Genomic DNA, 16,416 nt, shown 5'->3' with positions numbered 1-16,416 from the left:
CATCTAATTGCCACAAAAAAAAGAACATTGTGATCACAGCCTGGTTTTCAAAACAGGAACCGGAATTAAATTGTGAAATATAACTGTCTGTGATAATCCACCAAATGATGTTCCTATGATCTTAAAAATTGTCAAAATGAATGTTATTTTTTGCCTTTTTTTAAAATATGTTTAAGTATTGTAAAATTAGCATCAAATGAAAAAGTAATGATTTGGAATAAAGAGGCTTAAAAGGTGTAACCAATATTTGGGTGGTGATTTATACTATATGTTTTACTAACAGTCAAACCAGGAAAACAGTTGTATAGTTGACGGGAAGATAACGCAAAGGTTCACTTTGTTACTACTGCAAGGGTTAGAATTCTAACAAAGGTTATAATAGCTTATAGTTTATCAGGTTATATGGACAATAACATGCTTTACTTTAGATACACTGATGAAAGGAAAAGCTCCCACATTCCCCTCTGCCTGAACAAATGAGGATGTTTGAATGTTTGAATGGCAAGTAAGGCTAACATTATAAAAGTAAAAGGATTAAAAATGTAAAAGGATTAGCACTTTGTAGTCACTTGTTTTTTACTAGGGAATTACACAGCCGTACATATGAGCTGGTAACCAGAGAGTAATACAGGATGTGAGATAAAGAAAAAACTGAGTTTCATCTCAACACCGATGCTACAGCTCCACCGTGAAGAGGAAGAGGATGTCCCGTGTGATCCCGGGAGTGTAATCTGTGATGACAGTCGCTCTAATGACTGTGTTTCATCATTGGAAACACGGCAGAGAATGAGAGAACATGGTACAGATGACATTAACAAGACACATTCTGCCCCACAGGCATACATGGCTAAATCCAGAGAGAAAAGGATTACTTCCAAGACATTAGCCCTTCATCCCAACTCAAGCATAAAACATGGCTGTGCAATACAGTGTCACAGCCAAATTATCTACACCGCACAGTACACCGTCTTACACCAAATCTCTGAGGAAATAGTACAATAATAAACTACAATAGAAGGCAAATCTGCTTACGTTTGAGAAAATGATATACAATTAAGAATGTGTGGATGCACTGAAAAAACTGAAATGTTGATTTAACTAAATGTGTTATGTCAACAGATTTCACATAACAAACAAAGGTTAGTTGAAAGCAATACGTTTTAAATAAATTATGAAATAATATTAGCTTCAACTTAATATTATTCCTTTCAACTTACCTAATACAGTTATGTGAACTCTCTTAGATGTATGGATGGATGGATGGATGGATGGATGGATGGATGGATGGATGGATGGATGGATGGATGGATGGATGGATGGATGGATGGATGGATGGATGGATGGATGGATGGATGGATTGTGAGTGAATGAAGGGGTGGAAAGGTGAAGGAAATGATCGAAGGATGAATAAATGAATGGTGGTTGAATGGCAGACTGAATGAATGGAGGAAGGAAGAACGGATGGAGAGAGGGCTGGATGAACAAGCAATGAAAGGAGGGGTGGGTCAGTTTGTGGACAGATGGAGGGGTGGATGGATTGATTCTCCTGTCTCACAAATATCTTCCCAAAATGTAAAACTAGACCACCAAATGTGGAATTTAAAAGAATGCATGGCAAACCGGACCATCAGAGGGCAATTCACTTCAGCTGAAAAGGGTTCTTAATGCACTATGGCAACTTTTCAACGGCTCCCTCCCGCTGGCATGAAACTGAATAAGATTAAGCGAGGAGGGAATTCTCTCCCGACTGCATTCCAGTGGATTCTCCAGAAGATCCTGCTCAGTCAGAGAGCCACACACACAAAGCCGGCCTGGCAGGCGTACTGAGGCTCCTCACACGCAGCTAGGCAACGAGGCTTTTGTGCAAACTTTTGGAACTTAGGACTCTGTTCAAGTACAAGAAATGCCAAGCCCTCGCTTTTCACAAGGGCCAGGAGAAGGCCCTGGAGAATACTTATAAACCTGCTCACTCCTGAAAAACAACCGCCCTCTCCAGAAGATACACCATTTGACATCTGTGCTGTTTCCAAAAAAAGTGAGATGATTTCTGATTCAGAAAATAAACACAGTGACCTAAAATATAATAAGAAAACACAGTTGCAGAATAGTTGTATGTATTCTATATTAGTTTTATAGGAGATAAAATGGGTGCTTTTATTAGAACTGATATTCTACTGCTGATCAGCTCTGATTTCTCCAGAGCGTTGTTTATAAATGCTACATTGTTTATGTACAGAAAAACCCTTTTGCTATTCCTCTCTTTTTACAGTATAATGATGGTATTCTGGCAAACCTTTAAATCTATTGGTGTATAGAAACACACATTAGTTCACATTTTCTCTGGTTAGCACTATGTTTGGATGGAAACTTGTCTTCAGTAATTCCGTTTTAATCCCGGAGCATTACGATAGCCTGGAGTGAACAGGCTGTGGTAAGGAGTGAGTTTCTTTAAAAAGTCCACACCCAGGACCCAGCCTTCGTGTCTGTTTATCACCCCCCCTGAAGGCAGAGCCTTGGGTCTTTCCGGGGTCATCAGCCTGTCTGCTTTGGTCTCCCCCCTTTGGAATGCATCCCACCCCTAACTGTTGTTCCTTTGTCAAATCATTACAATATTTATGATCATTTCCACTGTAATGAACTTAATTTGATAGAATAAACAAAGATGATAACTGTTCAGACACACCGTAAAGAATGACAGACCAACTTATCACTATTTACCAAAAGTCCTAAACCCAAAAATATTAAATTTACAGTGATATAAATCAGCTTTGGTTCAGGTATGCAGCAAATATTCACATCTGAGGTAATGAAGTTTGAATCAGCTTTATTGGCCAATGGGGTAAACATATACTATACATTTTACTCCAAGTCTTTTCAACATTGAATCGATTTTTAAAATGGTTGCCAAGAAATGGTGTAGTACCATGATACAATTTCAGTAAAATATCAACAAAATATATTTAAAATGTTTCTACTTATTTGGTTTAATTAGGCTGATCATGATGACTGCAATCACACATTGCTCTTCCTCATATTAACAACTACACATTTCTGTCACCTTAGTTAAACCAAAATAAGGGCAATTATGTGTCATGCAGTTTCGGAGATACTTGGGGCCAAGCACAATAACTTCAGTTTTGTAAATGTTGAACATCAAAACATGTAAGATAACCCAAGTTTTGATGTCCTTTGAATTGTATTTAGATGATCGTTTTTATCAGGCTTGATCAATAAATATAATTGAGTATCATTTGCATAACAATAATTATTTATTTTTCTTAACATCATATAAACATTTTAGAATGTATTCACATAATGCCTATAGCGTGCTTTTACACCTCGTCATGGTTTTCATGAAATGTTCTGCTTCATGGGCTTCAGTGGAGCAGGAGGGTCAGAGCAGCCTCTCTGACAGCTGACATGTGGAGTCTTGCCGTTCAGCCTGCAGGAGGTGTGCTCACAGAAACAGCTGTGAGGGGAGGGGCCCACTTGATAACTTCTACCTGCTCTGACCTCCCTGACTCATTCTCATGCAAGCAGCTAACCTTTTTTCACAACTGGATGTTCTCTGAAGGCAGAAATACTTCAGTGATTTATCATTCTACTTTGCAGCAGTGAGTGTGAACCGGGAAATGTTGAGTACCCCAAAGTGTTATGTTAGAAATGTATAGCACAGGTCCCTAGCACATAGAAACTGGCAGATTCTAACTTGCATATACTGGACAATTTGCAAAATAGCATAACTTGCATTAATTACCATTCTAGCCTATGTGGACAATACTTAAAAAATAGCATGGTCAATTTTGGAGTGGTTTTGGCAGTTATTGAGGATGAGGAAACATTTCTGACATTTTCAGGACCAAAAATGGCAGTTTTGAGTCCCCTTCAACTTTATAATGGACCCAAAATTAATCAAAATCAGCTAACCGGGAGTATAAATATGGCCACTTTCTGGTCCGAACTGTCATTTTGGATCCTGAAAATGTCAGGAATGGATTCAGCACCCTCAATAATATTCAAAACAGCTCCAATACTGTCCAAATCAGCAAGGCGTTCTTAAGTTATTGTCTGCATGTGCTAATACAATGTAGATACAATGTTTGGGTACTCAACATTTCCTGGTTCACAATAAGACCCCATGAGCTGGCAAATAGACTATCAGTTGGTGGAGAAACAGAGATTATTGCAATCATTAAGTAAAAAATGGCCAAAAATAAAAACTGATGAAAATGGACACAGTGTATCTATTCATGGCTATGTCATTAATGAACACTTTATCAGAGTTCACTTTTTCTGTGCACAAAACTATGGTGAGTATAGAAGGTCCTGAAAGTAAGTAAACTTATGCCTTTGTCAACCTTAGTTCAAGTCATCATTTGAGTTCTTGTAGGCTTGTGAAACATCATCAGTCCAAATTCAAAGTTGACACTAAAATAACGTCTAATTTAGCATTAAGTGCTCATGTCACAACAAAGGAGAAAATGATTGGCAGATTAATCAATAAAAAGAAACTTAAATTGCAACACTACACTGGTCATTTGTTGCTATTAAAGTTTGGGGATTATATAATACCTCAACTATTTATATAATAATCAACTATTGGGATCTTTTTAGGAAAGAAGATTAGTTACATTTTCCGGATCCCAGCAATTGACGTGGTAAGTACAATGCAGTTAAATGGAGTAGAGTTCTAATTCTTTAAAATATATATACTTTTAGGGCTAAATATATTCAGTTGAGTGGGCAGTGAGTGGACTGGGGCTCAATCAGCAGTGGACCTGTGTTTTACTTCAGCTTGTGGGCCTTTAGGCATGTCCTCCCCTCTCTCCCCATTTCAAATCTGTCTATTAACTGTCTTTAAAAATAAAGAAATTCCCCCCAGAAAATCTTATATATGTATACAGCATCAGCAAAGCTATACAAGCTATTCCACCAGCTTTTCAAGTCACACCTGTCGAAACAGTGTTTTACACTGACACTCATGATGGGATGTATTGTTAATGCTCACAGACAGCAGTAGAGTCGGCTGTCAACACTGTCAACATGACTGATTAGCCAGCAGACGACTGAGCATCCTTTAAGACGTTGGGAATCAGTTGCTGTCAGGAGTATGGCAGGAATGTCACTTCCACCGGATTGAAAACCACAACCGTCACATTTTTCATTAAAGTTTAAGTGGGAGTGAGGGTCTCAGAACTGACCAACAAGGGGGTGATGTGATCCATGCAGTGACCCAGTAGTTACCTCCAAATTGCACCACTGTTCTATAACCTTCATGTCTGGAGAGGAATGTTGTGTTTTCCATTAGTCAATCCCCCCTGAAATGAGCTTGTGATTATAGGTTTTGGTTTACAGTCTACAAATGATTAGCTCAAAGGAGGGAGAGGCAATTAGTCGACTCTACCACCCACTTTGAGAAGTAACCAGCAGCACGTAAATGGTCCTGTTCTGTGCTCAAATAATCATCAAATCAAATCAAACTTCATTTATATAGCACTTTTCATACACAAAGGTAACTCAAAGTGCTTCACAAACCAAACACACACTGTATGTATACTGTACATACTAGGGATGTAACGATGCATCGTGAACCCGTTAAAGAGCGGTACAGATGCGCTCAGATTAAAACCGCTTGAGCTAAAAAATGAATTAAAATAAAAAATGTTAAACGGCACAGGGCGTGAACTACCGTATTGACCCAAATATAAGACAGGTGTTTTTTTCCTAGAAAAAAATCTGAAAAAGAGGGGTCGTCTTATATTCGGGGTCTAGACTTTTCGATGTAATTACACAGTCACAACAACAGATCGCGCCTAACGAGTGTTCCCCCAAGCGAGACACCGTTTTACAGTGAGAGTGCACAGCGACAGGTTCCTGGAGAGATGGAGAGACACAGCGACGAACAAAGTGGCTCAAATCACACACTGACACCGTCTGGAGAAATCCAGAACCCTGCAGTACGTCTGCTCTGTGAATGGATCTTGCAAGCATGGGCTTACGTTTGTGTGGCGAGAGAGAGAAAAAGCTCAGCGATACCGGAGATTGTTGGTGTTAGCATCTAGTTAGCCAGCTGCGCTAACGGATATAAAGGAGCTGTTTCTACAACAAGGTGGAGGGAGAGTCCTCCTGTCAGACTGAGAGGCTGATATCTACAGCTCAGTGACGTATAGAAAGTGTTTAGATCTCTTCACTTTGCCCTTAAAGTGCACCAGATTGAAACTTTTAACTTCAACCTTTAAATAAATAATTACAGAATAAATAGTTACAGTTTCAGTTGCACTTTTGATGAGAACATGTACGTTGTTTTGTAAAGTTTATATAAATACAGAAATATTTTTCAGTCATAATTTGTCCGCAGCTCATTCTGTTAAAAATCTGAGAAAATCGTATCGTGAACTTCAAATCGTGAATCGTATCGCATCGAGTGTATCGTTACATCCTTACTACATAATGACTCATTTTCTGACAGACAACAAAACATGAAAATCTCAGTTTACCACCATTATTTCAGGCTTAACCGAGTTTGAAAAAAAGCAAACTGGTTTCCAGGTTGTAGGACTCATTGCTGCACCACTCTACCTTTGTGATATAAAGCAGGTCATGGATGCACTAAAATTAACTTCAGCATTCTGAGCTGCAACATTGCCTGCAGTAAATTCTCTGTTATGTGGGTCATATGTGTGTGAGCACTCTGCCCTATGACATGTGCATGCAGCACTATACAGTCCCATAGGGCTCTGTTTTAGCTTTACACACATACTGTAACTCCACTGATCCAGTCACAGCACATTTCATATCACATGTATGAAACAAAATTGTATTTTTCAGGACACCTTAGCTTAAGAATTAGATGAGGAACAAAGATATAGTACGTCTGTATTATACTCCACTGAAGGGCTTCCCATTAGCCTTGTCATTGTGAAGATTTACTGCCTCTTTGTAAATTCATATCTTCTTTAATGTAATACTCTTGAGTTGTATGGGCAAAGCTCATGACTTTGTGCTCAGGGCAATTCTTTATGTTTCCTTGCAATAAATAAGTATCGCAAATATCATCAATAATCGGTATGGGAACAATTCAAATGAAGGTGCGCGATGTTGCTCCCGGGTCCAGAATAGCGCAGGACCGGCCCTGTATGTGCCCAAAGAATGAGGTCAGCTGACTCCCTGAACTGAAGGACCAGGTTATTCCATCAATGGATTTGTTCTTCCCTGATGGCACGGGCATGTTCCAAGATGACAATGCCAGGATCCATCGGGCTCAAATTGTGAAAGAGTGGTTCAGGGAGCATGACATCATTTCACACATGGATTGGCCCTCACAGAGTCCAGACCTGAACCCCATTGAGAATCTTTGGGATGTGCTGGAGAAGACTTTGCGCAGTGGTCTGAATCTCCCGTCATCAATACAAGATCTTGGCGAAAGATTAATGCAAGACAGAAATAAATGTTGTGACGTTGCAGAAGCTTGTGGAAACGGTGCCACAGCGAATATGTGCCGTAATCAAAGCTAACGACGGTCCAACGAATACTAGAGTGTGTGACCTTTTTTTTGGCCAGGCAGTGTATAATGCACCTCAAACAACACATACATCCAGAGTAAGAGTTTCTTTTCTTCCTCTACAGAAAAAAGGAGAGTAAAAGAAAGGATGTAATTCAGAAATCTCAGTGTCAGCCTGCTGCCTGATACTCATCCTCCAACAGACTGACAGACAGACTTTAAATTAAACTATAAATCGACACAGATTATTGGTCTCCAATGACATTTTTTAATAGTTTGCCTGTTTTAGCATTGTGCAGGGAAATTGCCCTGAACAATCATCAATAACTCACTTTATTTATTTGATTTATTTCTTACATTTTATTTTTTTAATGAATTTTCTAGTTCATGTTCAAAAAGTATATTGTTTTCCTTGTAAAGAAAACATGCCATTCTTGCATTTGTTTGAATTTTTTAAAGAACTTAACAGTGCATTTCAAATGTATATTTATGTATAGGTGTTGCAATTGTACTAAGCTTTGGCAGTACTGTATGTCATTATGGTCGTGCTAATAAAGCGATTTGAAATGAATTTAAGGACAGTAACAGGAAAACAAAAGAGCAGCTTCCCCTTGACTGCTCTGAACACTGCAGCTATTTTACAAGCAGGTTTTCCTCTCACACTGTACATGTGAGGGATCAGCTGCATGACATAATATGTGTGAAACAAGTGATCAGAATGGAAGGTCCCCCCCGACCCCTCCCCCCACCCTGGGACTTCACTCAAAACTGCCATCTGTCTTTCCTGCACCAGTCAGGAACAGAGAGCCAAAACCAGATTAAAACAATACTTTGACCCACTCTCTAATCCACAGATCTGTTTCAGCGTAGAGGCTCGCTGTCTCTGCGCTCACTGGATCAGTCATGCTGGACTACAGAGGGGAATACAGGACAAACATGTATGGCTATGTTATCTGTGTAATCACCGCCAAGCATGTGTGCATTTATCCAGAGACATGGGAGGCTGACACACTGTGAGCTAATCCTCAAGTCACTGCCTGAAATAAACCCTGTGTCTTCCATGTGACAGCTGAGCCAGATGTGACAGCCATCTCAACAAATAGTGCAAAGGTCAAAGTAAACATGGGACTAAAAATAAACTGCCTTTTAGCACAACTCAAGAGGTTTGTAAAGCCAGGGCTTACAGTACTACTAATGTATTATGATCTTGACAAAACGAAAAAGACCACAACAAACCAATAACACCCAAACAACTGTTCTGTAGGCAGCTAAACAATAATTATGAAACTTAAAAACTGGAAAATAGTTTTTAAAGTTCTGTCCTCTCATTATTCTGCACTTTTTAACTAACAAATCATATGGAAATGCTGTAAATGTTACTCTGTGTTTTCTGCATTCTCGGGATAAGCAACAGTGTAGATCTACATGACAACATCTGTGTTGTTGTTTCTGATTCCCCTCCAGCTGCAGGAAGCTGTTGCTAAGAATAAAGAATTACAATATTGTCTTTGCTGCCCCACTGAAAAGTATACAGTAGCTCACCTCTTAATTTTAAAATGGGAGTATTTTCTCATGATTACTCTTGAATTTGTGACTGAAAGTGTTTCACTTCCATCACTGGTTGAGAGCTGATTACACCCACCATCACTATCGGTTGTTGTTGTGTGCGCTCTAAAACACGCCCGGCACAGAGGCAGTTTAAATCAGTCAGTTTTGGTTCCTTTTCAAACTGCACTTTTGCCAACATCAAATCACTGCTCGGTGTGGCAAGGAGTCAAAATACCTTGTGTACCGATCAGTGTTTCTGTTGGCCTATATTAATTAGACTTTGATGAGAGAAATCAAAAGAAGTCTGACAAATGAAAATCTTTCTGCTCAAAATGTCCAGTATAAGTCAAAATTGGAGGGAATTTGCATGGATGTTAAGAATGAGATCAAAACTCCCTCTGCAATATATAATTATGACAAGAAGTCTAGCCCACTCTGTTGGGGAGGATGTGGATTAATCGGACACTTTTCACACATCTTTTGGGATTGTCCTAAACTACAACTATGTTGGAAAACTGTAATGAGGGAAATTAGAATTAGAGGATGAAGCCCTCTTTATTTGTCACATACATGCACACAGCAGAGCACACACAGTGAAATTGGTCCTCTGCAGTGGGCAGCTATTGTGCAGCGCCCAGGGAGCAATGGGGAGGGGGGACTGGAGGTGTCCAGTGCCTTGCTCAAGCAGGGCCTAGGAGGTGAACTGGGACCTCTCCAAGTAGCAGTCCACTGGACAAAAATTGAAGAGATCATGGAATTAAACGTATTATGTGAACCCCAAAGGTTGATTTTAGGGAATGTACCTTCAAGGGGGATGGGAAAAGACAAGATGTACATGCTCAGAGTTCTGGTATTTGTCGGCCATAAAATGATTTCTATAAACTGGCTCAAACCTCACCCCCCTACCTTGGACCAATGGACACAAAGACTTAAGGTTGTAAACTGTATGGAAAATATGACAGTGAAACTACAACTCAAGATGGAAGTATATCTAGACAAATGGTCACCTGTTATAAGGTATTTAGCAAAGTGAACATATTGTGAACCTCTAATTGGACTCGATATTTCTTACACTTCATTGACAATTGCTAAGTAGATTGTACTGATTAGATTATATTATGTACATGTCTTTATATATAACTGTATTATATTGTATCTGTATGTTGTTTGAGACTCACTGTCAAGGAACTTGTTTTAATACAAGTTTTTTTTTTAAATGTCCAGTATAACAATTCCCCCCAACTGTTCACTGTAGTGTCGGTACACGGAAGACCACAGTGCAGCAAGGAGAGAACTTGAACCACTTGACTAAAGCAGAAACAAAACTTTTAAATTCTTTCTGATTGAGTTGTTTTTGTAAGAAGAAACTAGGTAAGTTGTTTAGTGTTAAGGTGTTGTTACCCACTGCGGTGTGCAAGAGGAGTGTGTTCTATGGTTGTATTTTCAGAGATGTACCATACTTGTGTATGAAATGGATGCCCAAAATAGTTTCTTTTTCAAAAATGATTTGCAGTCCAGGGTTTTTTCTAAAAAAATATGGTATGAGAGCGCTAACGTCACTTCTTTTTAATTACGGCCCAGCTCACTTTCCAGCGAAAACACTGCGTTAGAGCAAAGCAGAAAATATTAGTTTCATGTCTTAAAGCTGCTGAGTCATATATTGCACCTCAAACAACAAATAAGTCCAGAGTTATGGTTTCTTTACTTCCTCTACAGAAAAATGGAGAGTATAAGAAACAATCTTACTCAACATTCTGTCTCATGTCTGTGTTAGTTCCTGTCTGTGTGTTTCCCTCCTGTCTGATTACTGATTCTTTTCACCTGGTTCCTTTGTGTTTCCCCCCCTCCCCTCCCAGCTGTGTCTTGTCTTCTTGATTGGTCTTACATGTATTTAAGTTCTGGGTTTCTGTTGGTGTTTGTGGGTTCTTTGAGTCTTTCACAAGAGAGTGAGGTCCGTTTAATGTTTTGTGTGTTTAGCCTTGAAATTAAAGTATTTTCAGTTCAAAACATGTGACTGTCCTGCAATTGGGTCCCACCTGCTCTGCTCAACTCTGCCAAAATCACAGTTTCAGTGTCAGCCTGCTGCCTGCCACCGGCAGACCCACCGGACACCCATCCCCTGTTTATTCCGAGCTCCGTTGAAACAAAGCTGTCTTTGCCGTCTGATGTTCTATTTGACACAATTTTCATCTTTATTTTTGGAGTAATTATGTGACGAACAGAAATATTGTTTTCTGGCAATACTTTCAAATCTTATGGGGGAAATCTGCATTTTGCTATGAGAGCACACGCCAGAAGTAATCAAACTTGACTGTTTGGGTCAATGAACTGAAATAAATAAGACACCATCAAATATTCCACTACGGGAGATTTACATCTTCCAAACATTCTGTGCTGCTTTTGGTCCTGGATGTAAAAGAGGAACCGAAACGTTGACTTTAATTGAATGTATTATGTCAACAAAAGTCACATAACTATATTAGGTTAGTAAAAGCAATAATATTAAGTTGAACCTATTTAAACTTAATATTATTGCTTTCAAACGACCTTATACAGTAACAAGAAATCTGTTGACATAATACATTCAATTAAAGTCAACGTTTCATTTTTTTCAGAGTATATTCATTGCTTGGTACTAGGTTACTGAGCATCCCTCCAAACGATCTTACTCATTGTTTTAGCAAATAGTACAACATCATAAATAAGCATCGACAGGATTAAAGGATGCAGCTGCACAACAAAGAAGAAGACCCTCCCCAGTGCCTGAGTTGGAAGACCCTCGCCCGTCGGTAGCCATAATCACCTCCCGGGTCGGCTTCATTGTCCGGGAGCACAGAGCAGAAAATGCCTCTTGTACTCCTCCAGAGAGATGCCTCCACCCTTTTAGTGGAGCTTACAATGAGCTCACCACCCGTGGGCTAGCAAATGCATTACCACGACACCACCCAAAACCACATGCGGTCGTTAAGTGAGCAAATTCACATGGCCCCTGTACTAAGTATTAGTTTATGACAGTTTGGCTACCTAATAATATACTGATCGGCTCGATTACTGATGTTGATAAATGAATTTAACAATGAATTCATTCAAAATATAGTTGAAGATAATACTTTTCGGTGGATCGACTAAATTATGTAATCTAATAGTTTTCATCAACAGTTCTATTGGGCTCAAGGCTTCCTGTGCATTGAGGATTAATATTAACATGTAAAAAGGTGCCTCCAAACTAAGGTCACGAGAAATCGCTCCTGACCTTATTGGTTCGCGACCACTTAGAATAAATCTGTTTTAAAGGAACCGATTCTTGCATTTTCTGACTGGAAGGCCTAAAGAGGTAATAGTATAGCACACACAACAAGCTTTTAATAACACTTTCTTGATACAGATGTATTACTTTCTGTCCTTTTCTTGTAAAAACCTTGAAACCTGTGAAATGTGTCTTACAGCAAATATAAACTGATAGTACGATGAGCATATTTCTTGCCTCCTCTGTCTGTTTTTAGTAAAGTTGGTGTTTCCATGCAAATCTCAACCATTCACTTCATGAGTACAGTGCTTTCACACTAACTAATAGGTATATGACGACCAAAACTATGAAAATAACATCCAAGATGTAATAAACAGTTTATTGTACATATACAATGCAGTGTGATAAATATATTAGACATATATTATTGATGGTGTTGTTCTAGGCTTTCGCCCACGTAATAAGGCATTCACATGCTACACATACATACAACAATAAGAACAGGAGGAGCAGTAGCATGGTGCCTCATCTCCAGCTGGAGAGAGCCGGGTGTCAGCTGTGTGGCCGAGCACCCCCCCACCTCTACCCCCCAGAACAAAATACACACAAAGTACAGGCTCGATCCTGCTGCACCAGCCTTTTGTCTCTTTGAGCTGGAGAGAAGCAGCCATACACCAATATTTGCCCCACTTGTTCATTTCTGTGCCCTGCAGGATCTTGACAGCAGATGCAGTGTCTGAGAAAAATGAGGGGCTGTGCGTGGCCACAGAGTTCTTTGTTTCAAGCTTCCAATAAAGGATAAAGTGGGATTTAGAGCCCCTGCAAGACAAAAGCCTAAAGAAAGCTCCTTTTCTTATGCCACAGAGCTATTCACTTGCCCCTTCGGTGCCTCACTTTTATCCACCCTCATACATTATGCAAAACATTAATCAAATCATGTGAACAACATGTTGTTTTTTAAATACTGTGAGCCATGCTCATGCTCAGCTCTCTGAATACATGCTGCATATTTCTGCACAGGTGTCTACACAGCCCTCCACTAAAATATAATACACTGTAGTTTGACATATTGCGATATATATTTGTTGTTTTTTAGTTCTTAGTAAATTTGTATTTGGTGTAAATACTTGTTTTTATTCTTTTTTTTAATGCTAAATAGTTTCTTAAAAATACTTTCTTTTTTTATCGTTACATTTTACTCTACACTTACAACTCATTTTCTTAGATCCACCATGCTTTAATAAACCTGATTCTGATTCACTAGGAAGCCGTGCTACGACACTGGGCAAATCCCACAATGTAATTCTGAAAAGCTAGAATACTAATGTATAAATCTGATTCAAAAGTGAAATAATCTCCTTAAAAAGGCAGCATTAATATCATATTTTATATCGTAATGGTCAAAATGCACTGCAAAAGCACTTTTTGAACAATATTGATTTTCCCTAACAAAACATTATGGGAACTGGCAGATCGCAGCGTCTTTACAACACATGCTCACAATAGGCATCATCATCTCACCATCTGACAGACAAATCTAATAATCAGCTCTAATAGAGTGTCAGGTTTCTTCAGCCTCCCCCCCTGCCCTGTAGCACATTAGGGCTCATTATGTTCCCATTATACACCTGGTGACCTCTGACCTCGTCCGCACTGTGCCACGCTAATCATCTCCCCGGGGACGGGAGCATACGGACCATACTCCGACAGCTTCGGACAGCGAGTACATGATGCTCTACGGGGGTCAAACGCCTCCATACACATCCGTTCTGTCCATTGAGAGCCACAAATTAGGAAAGTGTAACGCCGAAGTGGGAAAAGTAATCCAATCTAGTACTTATTAAGTATTAATACCAAAGTGAAGGAATACTCTGCTACAAGTAAATGTCCAAAAAAACTGAAACACTCAAGTAAATTACAAGTACCGGAACATTTAACTTAAGCAAAGTACTGGAGTAAATCTACTTAGTTACTTTACACCACTTAGTGTGACGCAGAGGCTTTTTTCCCAAACAGTAAAGTGGAATGAATCTGGGAAGAATGAATGAATCATCAGGGTAACTTGATCTCACATGTATTCAATAGCTCTACACAATGACCAGAACACCATCATTTATTGTTGCTATAGTACGTTCACTGATGATGTCATTATCACGTCAAATCGTACCCTGAGGAGTTAAGAAACTGACGCCTCGTAAACATATCCTATTAAAATAAGTATGCGTTTCGTCAAGACTGCTACTACTGCTGTAACTCACAACAAGCACTCTGCCATCTGGGTGTGAAAGGCGGGAGTATATTATCATTGTAACACATTACAATTACAATATTATTGTAAATATTCTTCTCTTTTTTGCACTATTTTTTTTATCTTATTTGCACCATTTATGTGGAGTTGTTGGAGGAGCACGCGACATAAGATTTTCATTGCCAACATATACGCTGTATCTGCTGTGGCATATGACAAATAAAACCTTGAAACCTTGAAACCTTGAAATTACCGAGCAGCCTTTCCATTTCCAAATAAGCTCATATCTTGAACTGTTAAATAGCCTTAATGTGAACCTTATAGACTTAAATATTTAGGTTAAACCTCAGGCTAATTCCATGCAGCGGAGAAGATTGCACTAAAGTCTACTTTATTCCACATGTGTATGGTATTTCTTCAGGGTCTGTTGCCTAATTAGTGATTATTATGCACCCAGTGACCCAATTTTTAATTACTTCAAATGAACTTGTTTTCAGACATCTAGCATCTGAGCTCAGACTAAAGCTCCTAAAATAGTGATATGCCTTCATTAAAAGGATATTATGCTGTAAAATCACTAACTACTGTATAATAAGAACACTGAGGATATCTTGGCAAGGTCATTCAGCAGTCAGCAGCGTATACAGCAGCTTGGAATGTCTGAGGGAGGTATATCGTAGAAGATCTTAACAAAATATTCAAGACATTTGAAAAAAAGAAATTGTGTTTAAATACGACAAACACAATGGGGATAAATAGGATTTTAACCATGTCACAGAGACGTACCCTTAGTTTGAAAGCAATACAAGTAAAAGTAAAATAAAGTAACTGAGAACTTAGCATGCAGTTTCCCAGCTAGGCTAACAAGTGATCATAATACAGACAGTAGGTGTAGTACCGTGAGGTGTGCCAAAGGAGTTCAACAGGCACATAGAAGCAGTGGTGTTGTAACTGTACATTTACTCAAGTACTGTCGTTTGAGTAGAAATGTTGAAGTACTTGTACTTTACGCGAGTATCTCCATTTTCTTCTACCTTTTACTGGAACCCCACTACAATTCAGAGGTGAATCATGTACTTTTACTTCGCTGCACTTATTTAATCCCTTTAGTTACTTTAGATCTGGATTAATGATGGTAAATATAATCAGCCCTTAAATCTGACTTTAGTTCACCTGGAGTAAATGCAGCAGTATACAAAGCCATTAAAACTACTTTAATTATATTTTGATGTTAATATTTCTGAACTTCTACTTAAGTGAGATTTTGCAGGACTTTTACTTGTTACACAGTATTCCTATACTCTGGTACTTTTACTTAAATACTAAGCTCGGAGTACTCCGATTCAACCTCTGCATAGAACCAATGGTAAGCTTATAACTTTGCAACAAACAACAATTTAATTTTTTTTTTTAAACATAAAGCTAGAAGTGACGTTCAGGTTAAAATAGCTAACTAGCTAACATAATTTGAATTTCTCTCGGCCTCAGAACGTAATTCAAGTCAGCAGAGTCCCAACGCAGAGCCCGTCACGTACAGTGAATTTAGTAGAAGGCAAGCCATGTAAACACTGATATTTAAGAGAGAATACAAATAATGGCATTAAAGAAGAGACTACTAACCTCGAAGATAAACGTCCCCACGAGTGTCTGTTACGGGGTTAAATAGTCCGACAGTCCGGTGAAGTGCACGCTGCGAGAGGAAACTGCGGAGTGAACACACCGAGCTTCTGTCGTCTCTCCCCGCGGCTGCCGCCTCCCTCTGGGTCATTTGCATGTGAACAGACCCGCCGACAGACTCCGTCAGTACGGTCAACACGGAGGAAGAAGACACAGCACAGATCCAATTCAACTTTCTCCTCCAATCTAATGAGT

At 39.2% G+C, this 16,416-nt stretch overlaps 1 protein-coding gene across 2 annotated transcripts in view; it reads right to left on the bottom strand.

Annotated features, from left to right (window-relative positions):
* ankrd6b (ankyrin repeat domain 6b) overlaps window positions 1-16,416 on the bottom strand; it is a 52,664-nt gene extending 36,248 nt beyond the window's left edge. For both annotated transcript variants that reach the window (XM_063902853.1, XM_063902854.1), the window contains exon 1: window positions 16,165-16,416. The gene's annotated coding sequence lies outside the window, so the exon portion shown is untranslated. The remainder of the gene's footprint in view (window positions 1-16,164) is intronic.

The sequence above is a fragment of the Eleginops maclovinus genome, chromosome 15 (assembly GCF_036324505.1).
Source record: "Eleginops maclovinus isolate JMC-PN-2008 ecotype Puerto Natales chromosome 15, JC_Emac_rtc_rv5, whole genome shotgun sequence".
NCBI lineage: Eukaryota > Metazoa > Chordata > Actinopteri > Perciformes > Eleginopidae > Eleginops > Eleginops maclovinus.
Note: the sequence above shows the minus strand (reverse complement) of the source record. Positions and strands in the feature narration are given on the sequence as shown.